Source organism: Nannospalax galili, unplaced genomic scaffold (assembly GCF_000622305.1).
Source record: "Nannospalax galili isolate Female #2095 unplaced genomic scaffold, S.galili_v1.0 scaffold139, whole genome shotgun sequence".
Classification (NCBI taxonomy): domain Eukaryota; kingdom Metazoa; phylum Chordata; class Mammalia; order Rodentia; family Spalacidae; genus Nannospalax; species Nannospalax galili.
Window position 1 is genome coordinate 8,399,016 of NW_008345884.1, and position 7,862 is coordinate 8,406,877.

A 7,862-nucleotide genomic window follows, 5' to 3' on the forward strand; every position below is an offset into this window, starting at 1 on the left:
CGCCCGCACCGCACCCCCGCCCACCCCAGCAGAATCTTTTCTGATTGTGGTTGTTGTCACGCAGGGTCTCAGGCTAGCCTTGAACGCCCTCCTGCTTCCTTCCACCTCCCAAGGGCTGGGATTACAGGCATGCACCACCATGCCCATGGGGACCGTACTTAAACTCCACTCTTTTTCTCACTTCTTTCATCCTTGGCAGTACTAGGGATGGAACCAGACTCTCTCACATGTGAGGCCGGTGCTCTAACCATTGACCTATCTCTCTAGCCCCAGAATAAATCTTGAGTTTTATAAGAAAAGATAAAATCCTACATTCCACTAGAAAAAAAAAGGGGGGCCTTTGATTGCAGCATACACACAAACACACACACACACACACAAATAGCCTTTTATTTTTTATTGTCTCAAATTATGCTTCTGTGTGCTGTAAATTAAGCAGACCGAAGAGAACATTTCTCAGTAAGGTATGTGTTGGGGGTGGCCTTCCATTTCAAGCCAGTGTAACTTACTAATGTCTTGTAGCCATGTCCTAAATATATTAGTTACCACTTGTATCAACAGGGTTTCTCCTGAAATGTCACTATCTCCTTTTTATTTGTTTATTTTTGCAATGCTGGGAGGAACCTATGACCTCAGGCAAGCTAGGCAAATACTGGTCACACCCTAGGCCCTCTTTCTATTTTGATTACTTAAATTGGTGGGGTAAGGTGAGAGAGACATTCTAAGAGAAAGAACTTAAACACACTAAAGAAACAGGTTCAGAGAGCTGCAGTGGACACAAACCAAATCCATTTCCACTTTGAAAGAGATTTCAGAGCAGGAAAGAAACAGAGGCAGTAGTAAATGGCACTGTGGGGCATAAATCTATCAGAGAGGTTTAAGCTTTCTGTTCTCTTCTACAGTTGCTGGGAGGATCCTCTATTCTGATTAAACCAGGAGAGGCCTACATCGATAATCTGAAAAACTTGAAATCTAAGTGCACCAAAATTCAACTTTCTGAATGCTGACGTGATACTGTAAGTGGAAAACTCAGCTGACCCCATGTGATAGGTCAGTCAAAATGTATGCAACACTAAAAATATAAAATTATCTTCAGGGACTCAGAAGTTAAAAGCATTCACTGCTCTTACAGAGGACCCAGGTTCAGTTCCCAGCACCTACATGGTAGCTCACAAAGCACACACACAAAAATAAATAAATAAATAAATAAATTCTCATTACCCACATGATGGCTAACAACTGTCCATAACTCCAGTTCCAGGGGATTTGACACTGCATGACATAGATACCCTTACATACATGCAGGCATAACACGTCTCAAAAAGACAAATAAATAAATAAATAAATAAAAATTACCTTCAACCTTTAAGTCCCAACACTTAGGAGGCAGAGGCAGGTGGATCTCTGAGCTATGGTGCGATCCTGCCTCAAAAATAAATTTTAAAAAATTATCTCCAGACTTCATGTGTAAGGTATATATGAAACATGAATTTCATGTTTAGACTTGGGTCTTATCCAAAATGCAAGTGTTCTAAAACATGAAACATTTCCAGACCCAAGCACTTCAGAAACTCAACCTGTACTTCCAAAGTCTAAAGAAAGTTATCAGATTAATTATAACAAATCTTTTGAGAGTCGGCATTAGGAGGAAGTAAACATGGATTGGGAAACGGTTGATGAATGGCAAGTGGGCAGCACACCACAAAGCAGGCTTGGAGACTCTAAGTCACAATATAGGCATTGAGTTTAGCCAAGACTTAAACTGAAGACTAATGAGAGGGTTAACCAGGGTTAACCAGGTTCATACAATGGTGTGTCCTTTTCTGGAGTTTACTCAGTTGGATTTCTCCTTTCCCAGCTGTGATTCAAACAAGTAGTCAGATAAACTAATCCAGAACACATTTTGATACCTGATAAACTGTAAGTAATTTCTAGCTGACCTTTTTCTTTGCTACTGAAGAGAAAGCAAGGATATTCAGAATTGCTAGTATTTCTTCTTTAGGATCATGCAAGTAAAAATAATTAAGAAAGCCTCCTTGGGCTAGGTGTGGTGGCATATGCCTTTAATTCCAGCACTTAGAAGGCAGAGCCAGGAGGATTCTGTGAGATGGAGGCCAGCCTGGTCTACATAGCAAGTTCCAGGCCAGCTGTGATTCAACAAAAGACAAACAAAAAAGAAAGCCTCCTTGAGTGGGTGGGACAGCACATACCTTTAATCCCAGCACTGTGGAGGCAGGGGTGGGGGGTAACATCTCTGTGAGATGAGTTGCAAGCCAGCTGAGGCTACAGGGAGACCCTGTCTCAAAAAAAAAAAAAAAAAAAAGACAAACAAACAAAAAAAAAAAACCACAAAAAACCAAAACAACAACAAAAGCAAGAAAGACTCTTCCTCCTCATCTGTATACTTGTGAAGATCTCCAGTAAAAATGCCAGAGCAGCTCTGCTTCTCCCAGAATTCCTGGTCTATCAGAGACTCTATTAATTTTATTTATATACTCTGTGTGCATTTATTTATCTAGGAAAGCTTCCTAGATAATCAGTCTTCTAATCAAGGACCTATATTCCTACACATATATGTCATTTACCACTCAAGTTTGCACAACTATTATATATATATATATAGTTAGGGGTCAGTAAAATTCCCTAAATTGACCACTGGGACCCTGAGTCTCAGTAAAAAGGAGTGCTTTATTGGAACCAGCCGGTTGGGGACACAGACAGTCTAGGGAGTTGTACTGTGACCCTGAGCAGTGAAAACGCAGGGCTTTTAAGCAGAAAAACCACAAAGCAGAGGATGTCCATAGAAACTATAGACAGATTAACCAAGAAAAGACTGGAACAATCTAGCTAGGGCTGATTTCCAGAGACTTTACCTATACAGCCATTGGCTGTCTTACTTGGGGCAGAACGTTCTCTCTCTTCTGCCCCAGTTTATTCCCACAGAGACCAACACAGATATATCAAGTATACTGTCATTGGCTAGCTCACCTGGGGCAGAACATTCTGTCTCTTCTGCCCCAGACCATTACCATAGAAATCATAAGCAGATACCAGGAAAGGGTTTGAACAAGGGGATTTCCAGAGTCAAGTGGAGGGTAGTTTTTTTTCTCAGAGGATAGGGAGGGGTCTGAGGGGCACTCTCTTTCCAGATAGATAGATAGATAGATAGATAGATAGATAGATTTTTTTTTCTTTTTTCTTTTGAACTACCTATCAGTGGTAGAGACCTCAGAGTAAAGGGCATTCAATGGCCTCCTCTACCTTGATCCCCTGGATTGGCTGAATTTGGTGTTATAACAATTCCAGGTCAAATTTTTTTTTTAGATTCAAGTACTTGCAATTCCCAATCAGTAAGTTCTTGCTATCACTTTTGAGATGAGCTACAGGAGGAGCAAACAGTGTCCAGGAGTTTAAGGAGATTGATTCCCTAAGCAAAGAGTAGGCTTCAACTGTTCCCAGACCAAAATCTGAAAAATGTTAGGAGCCTGAAGGGAATCAGAAGAGAACAGTTGTCCATCAAAGAATCATTTTTAGATGTACCCACACAAACCACAAACCCTGCCAAGACTGTGTTTCTAAAGGTTAGTTTCTCTTTTAGAGATCAAGTGACAAGGGAGAATCAACAAGTGCCAAGCATTAGAATGAACAGATTAAGAATCTAGCTAGCATGTGCCCTCACATTAATTAGGCAACATGTTTCTCAATCATTTTCATCTAAAAGTAACACATAGGATATTTGATTGTAAAATACCCAACATCAAATTGTAAGGCTATGCTCCTTTCTAAATAAAGCCATTATGACTATGACTTCATCAGTTAAAAGAAACAAGATATAGCTGGGCATGGTGGCACATGCCTTTAATCCCAGCACTTGGGAGGCAGGGGCAGGCAGATCTCCGTGAGTTCAAGGCCAGCCTGGTCTCCATGGTGAATCCAGGACAGCTGGGGCTACAGGGAGACCCGGTCTCAAAAAGACAAAAAAAAAGAAAGATGTAATCAAGAGGACATGGCCTTTCATGACTTCAAACATAATCTCCTTCATATTTCCTTTTCTCCAGTATCAGACATACCTTCTAAGAACCTAGATTACTGAAGACACTAGAACTGAACAACATGGAAAATGTGCTAACTTTGGAAACACCCACAAAGATCAGACACAAAAGACAGCTTTTCCTTTTTTTCCTAAGACATGCCATCCTTGCTCTCTATCTCCATTCAAAAATAGCTGGAAGATTAAAAAGTAACGTTTGATCAAAGAACATTAACTGGTTAGATAGATGTCTCAAGCTGCAAAGAATCATGCATAGATAAATGTGAAGGGCTTTCACTCTGTCTCCACTCTGATAGAATTTGTGTAATAAAATTTTAAACCACAGCTTAGGAAAAAAATCTGTGAGTACTTCAACTGATTGTTCATGCTGTTTAACATGCCATTGTTTTGCATGATTCATCCCTAAAATACAGCAAATATAAGCAGCAATCTGAAGAAGCACATAGCGCTTTGGCCAGATCACCACCAGGAGGGAGGGACTGCAGCAGAGGTGGTCAGTGAAAGTAGTTAGAGATAGCCTAAGGCCAATGCCACAGAGGCAACCTTGACAAGAAGGACAGCCTCACACCACCTACTCTCCAATGCCCTCCTCCAGAGTGTGGCAGAGCAATTCTTTCTCTATCACTGGTCAAAGATGGTTTTCAAAGACTACACAGACTTAGCTTTGAAATTTTCTTGATTTAACCCAAATTCCATTTGTGCGAAGGTTTTGTGAGTGTCCGGCAATCACATCTTTATAACAGTAAAGGCTGGTTTTGAAGTTATTAACAGTAGGTCGGGAGGATATTAACGTGGGAGGTAGGGGGGCAGACAGACAGACAGAAAGGAGGCACTAATCTTAGATGTGAACAAGCCACACACCAAAGATGTCCAAAGCATCAGTTGTGATTTCTTGCACCTGAATGGTGGGAAACATAACGCTTCCACTCATCAACTCAGTCGGTGCAGCCAGGACACAACCCCTGCCAGCCTACAAGCCTTCATCCCAGCCTGAGCCGCCCCATTTCTGATCCACCCTTAACCACGGAAGGCCCTGAGAGCCCAGCTCCCTCCTATTCCCCTGCTGACGCCCCGACCCCGGCGGTCACAACCATCTCGGAGGCGACTCCGACTCCCGACTATGTCATCAGAACACCTGGCCCTCAAAGCCCTTCGCCTTCTCCCCTCCGCGGCCCGCCAGTCCCCAGCCGAGTCCGGGTCCCCGCTCCGAGTCGCAGGTGCCCTGCCCACTAGGTCCCACACACGCCGGCTCTCTGCGCCCCATCCTCTAGGCTCTGTACCACGCCTCAGCCCTGAGCCGGAGCGCCGCGCCTTCGGGCCTAGTCAAGGACACCGCGGCAGCCCGGCTGTCCTCCCCCTCGAGGGACACTCACCAGACGTGACAGGACACCAGTGGCAGTAAAGAGCTGGCCACAGAAGGACGAGATGCGCGGTGCCTCCCGCCCTTTGCAGCTTTATAGCCACCTACACACCCGACTCCGGCACTGCCGGGAGGCGGCTGGCGAAAAAAAAAGGCACGTCCCCGCAGCCAATCACGGAGTTCAGAGTCGCCCATTTGCGCCCGCCCCCCAGTCCGCTTTCTACCAATCGGAAGGAGGTGAGACTCTGTGACTCGCTAGGGTTTTCCCTCGCGGCTGGAAGGGCGGGGGAGGGGGCGGGGACAAGGTCTGAGGGCCGAGGAAGTGGGGTGAGACGGTGACGTAGGGTGGCCCGAGAACACGCCTGCCAATGACCTGGCGGCGAGAGACGGCGAGAACCAACGGGAGCAGAATGAGAGGTTCTCTGACCAATTGGAGCTCAGTGATCGGAGATGGGAGCCAATGGGAACTCCACGTCCACTGGGGAGAGATGGTCAAGTGTGGGAGGCGAGATGGTCCCTGCTTGAGAGTCTGTCAGGTTGCCTAGCAACCATAGCCAGGCTTCACCTGTGAAATATCAGAAATACTTGATAGGAATTCAAATCGCGGCGTTTTCTAGTCTCTAGAACGGCAAAGTGCGCCAGTATTCCAAGGTACAGCACATTGCTTCACCCACATTTTACAATTTGTAAAATTCTAACTATTCTAAATACCCAATTTAAAACAACCTTTACTTTTATAGAAATTGCTGTTAAAGCAGCTCTTCCTAAGTAAACCTAAAATATGATATTTTCGTTATTAGGATCATGCAGGTCTTGCCTGAGACAGTGTGTTAATCTAGGTCAGTGATTTTTTCTAGGCATCTGACCCATTGTTCACCGAATCTTCTGAGCTTATTGTGGTAGACTACTATTACATTTATTTAGTCTTTCCAAACACTAAATGGGATTAAAGGTGTGCGCCACCACACCCGGCTACAATGATAATATTTAATGTCATAAATTCACCCATTGAGCAAACATTTACTCTTGTTCTGTGGTAGAAATTATATGAGAACTATGCTGTTAATAAGGTAAGCCTTAACTACACATGGCTGTTGAATATGTGAAAGGTGGCTAAAATGAGATGTGCTGTAAAAACCATTCCATATGCACACCATCTGGAAAACCTTGGGGGGGGGGAGAATTAAACACTTCAGTAATTTTTTCACTTCAGTAATTTTAAAATTGATTAAATATTATAACAATATTTTTGTTACATTGGATTAAATAAATATATTATTAGGTTGACGTTATCTTTTTCTTTTTAGTTTTTAATGTGGTTTCCAGAAATTGTAAAGCTATGGCTTCCATTTGTGACTTCCATGTGTGCTTGACAACAGGTATACATAATTAGAAGATACAGAACTCTATCCTCAAAGAGTATATAATCAAGAGTAGAAGTCAGGGAAGGAAGGAAAATAAATGTAGCAAGGGACTAGGTTTCATACTACAACCCCAAAGCAAAAGGTAAACAGGCATTTGTCTTAATTCTGCCGGTACTCTAAGTTCCATAGCCTCTGTCCCTCAGATAATGTGTAGGAAGGGGGAACAGTGGGAAAAACCTTCACATTTGCCAAGTAAAGGTATCTCGGTCTCCTCAGATTTATACAGCTCTATTTAAGAATTCAGTCAGTTAAAAATTTAATCCACTGTCAGAGTTGTTTCTCTTCAAACCCTCTGCTTGGCAAGATGACCTCTAGGCTTTATGGAGCTTCTGAGTTGAAGTTTCATCAGCAAAGAGGCTCAGTCGAGGTACTGAAAGCTAAGGCTCACCATATCTGCTTCATTTGCTGCCCCATGTAGCAGTCTGCCCTTAGCGGCCCTATGACAGCCCTCAGCCTCTTTGCATCAAAACTGCTCAGTCTCACCATCCAGAATTTCAGCCAAGAGTTTCCTCAGGAGCATCTGGAGCTAGTCCTTCCACATCGCTCTGGAGCTAAGGGAGCTCTGGGCCTTCTTTTTTACCTCATGGCACAATAGTTCTGGCTTATTGCTAAGCTTCATAGTAGGTTTGAGGTTGCTGGGAAGATAGTCTCTCTTTTCCAGACCCTTGGATGATTCTTAATGGGAAATGGGCTGAAAACTCTACTAGCTGAGCATGCCCATCAACAATTCCATATTGTTTCACTACAACTCTCTAAAGTTAAGAGTTTGACAACTTTACTGTGTTGCCCTTGAAAGCCTTGCTACTATGGGAGCATGCCTGCAAAGTACTTTAAAAATAGTGCAGGTGGGGTTAGAGAGATGACTCAGTGTTTAAGAGAACTTGCTGGTCTTGCAAAGGCCCCAAGGTAAGTTCCCAGCACTTACACTGAACAGCTCACAACCACCTCTAACTTCAGTTCGTGGGGATCTGACACCCTCTTCTGGCCTCTGCAGGCACTGGCATGTATGTAGTGTGCATATATATAT

The 7,862-nt window shown here is 43.6% G+C and overlaps 1 protein-coding gene across 2 annotated transcripts in view; it reads right to left on the minus strand.

Moving 5' to 3' along the window:
* Hmgcs1 (3-hydroxy-3-methylglutaryl-CoA synthase 1) overlaps window positions 1-5,555 on the minus strand; it is a 22,487-nt gene extending 16,932 nt beyond the window's left edge. Inside the window, exon 1 of one of the 2 annotated variants that reach the window (XM_008842115.2) lies at window positions 5,425-5,555. The gene's annotated coding sequence lies outside the window, so the exon portion shown is untranslated. The remainder of the gene's footprint in view (window positions 1-5,424) is intronic. The other variant, XM_008842116.2, reaches the window with a different exon arrangement.
* Window positions 5,556-7,862: the final 2,307 nt, after the last annotated feature.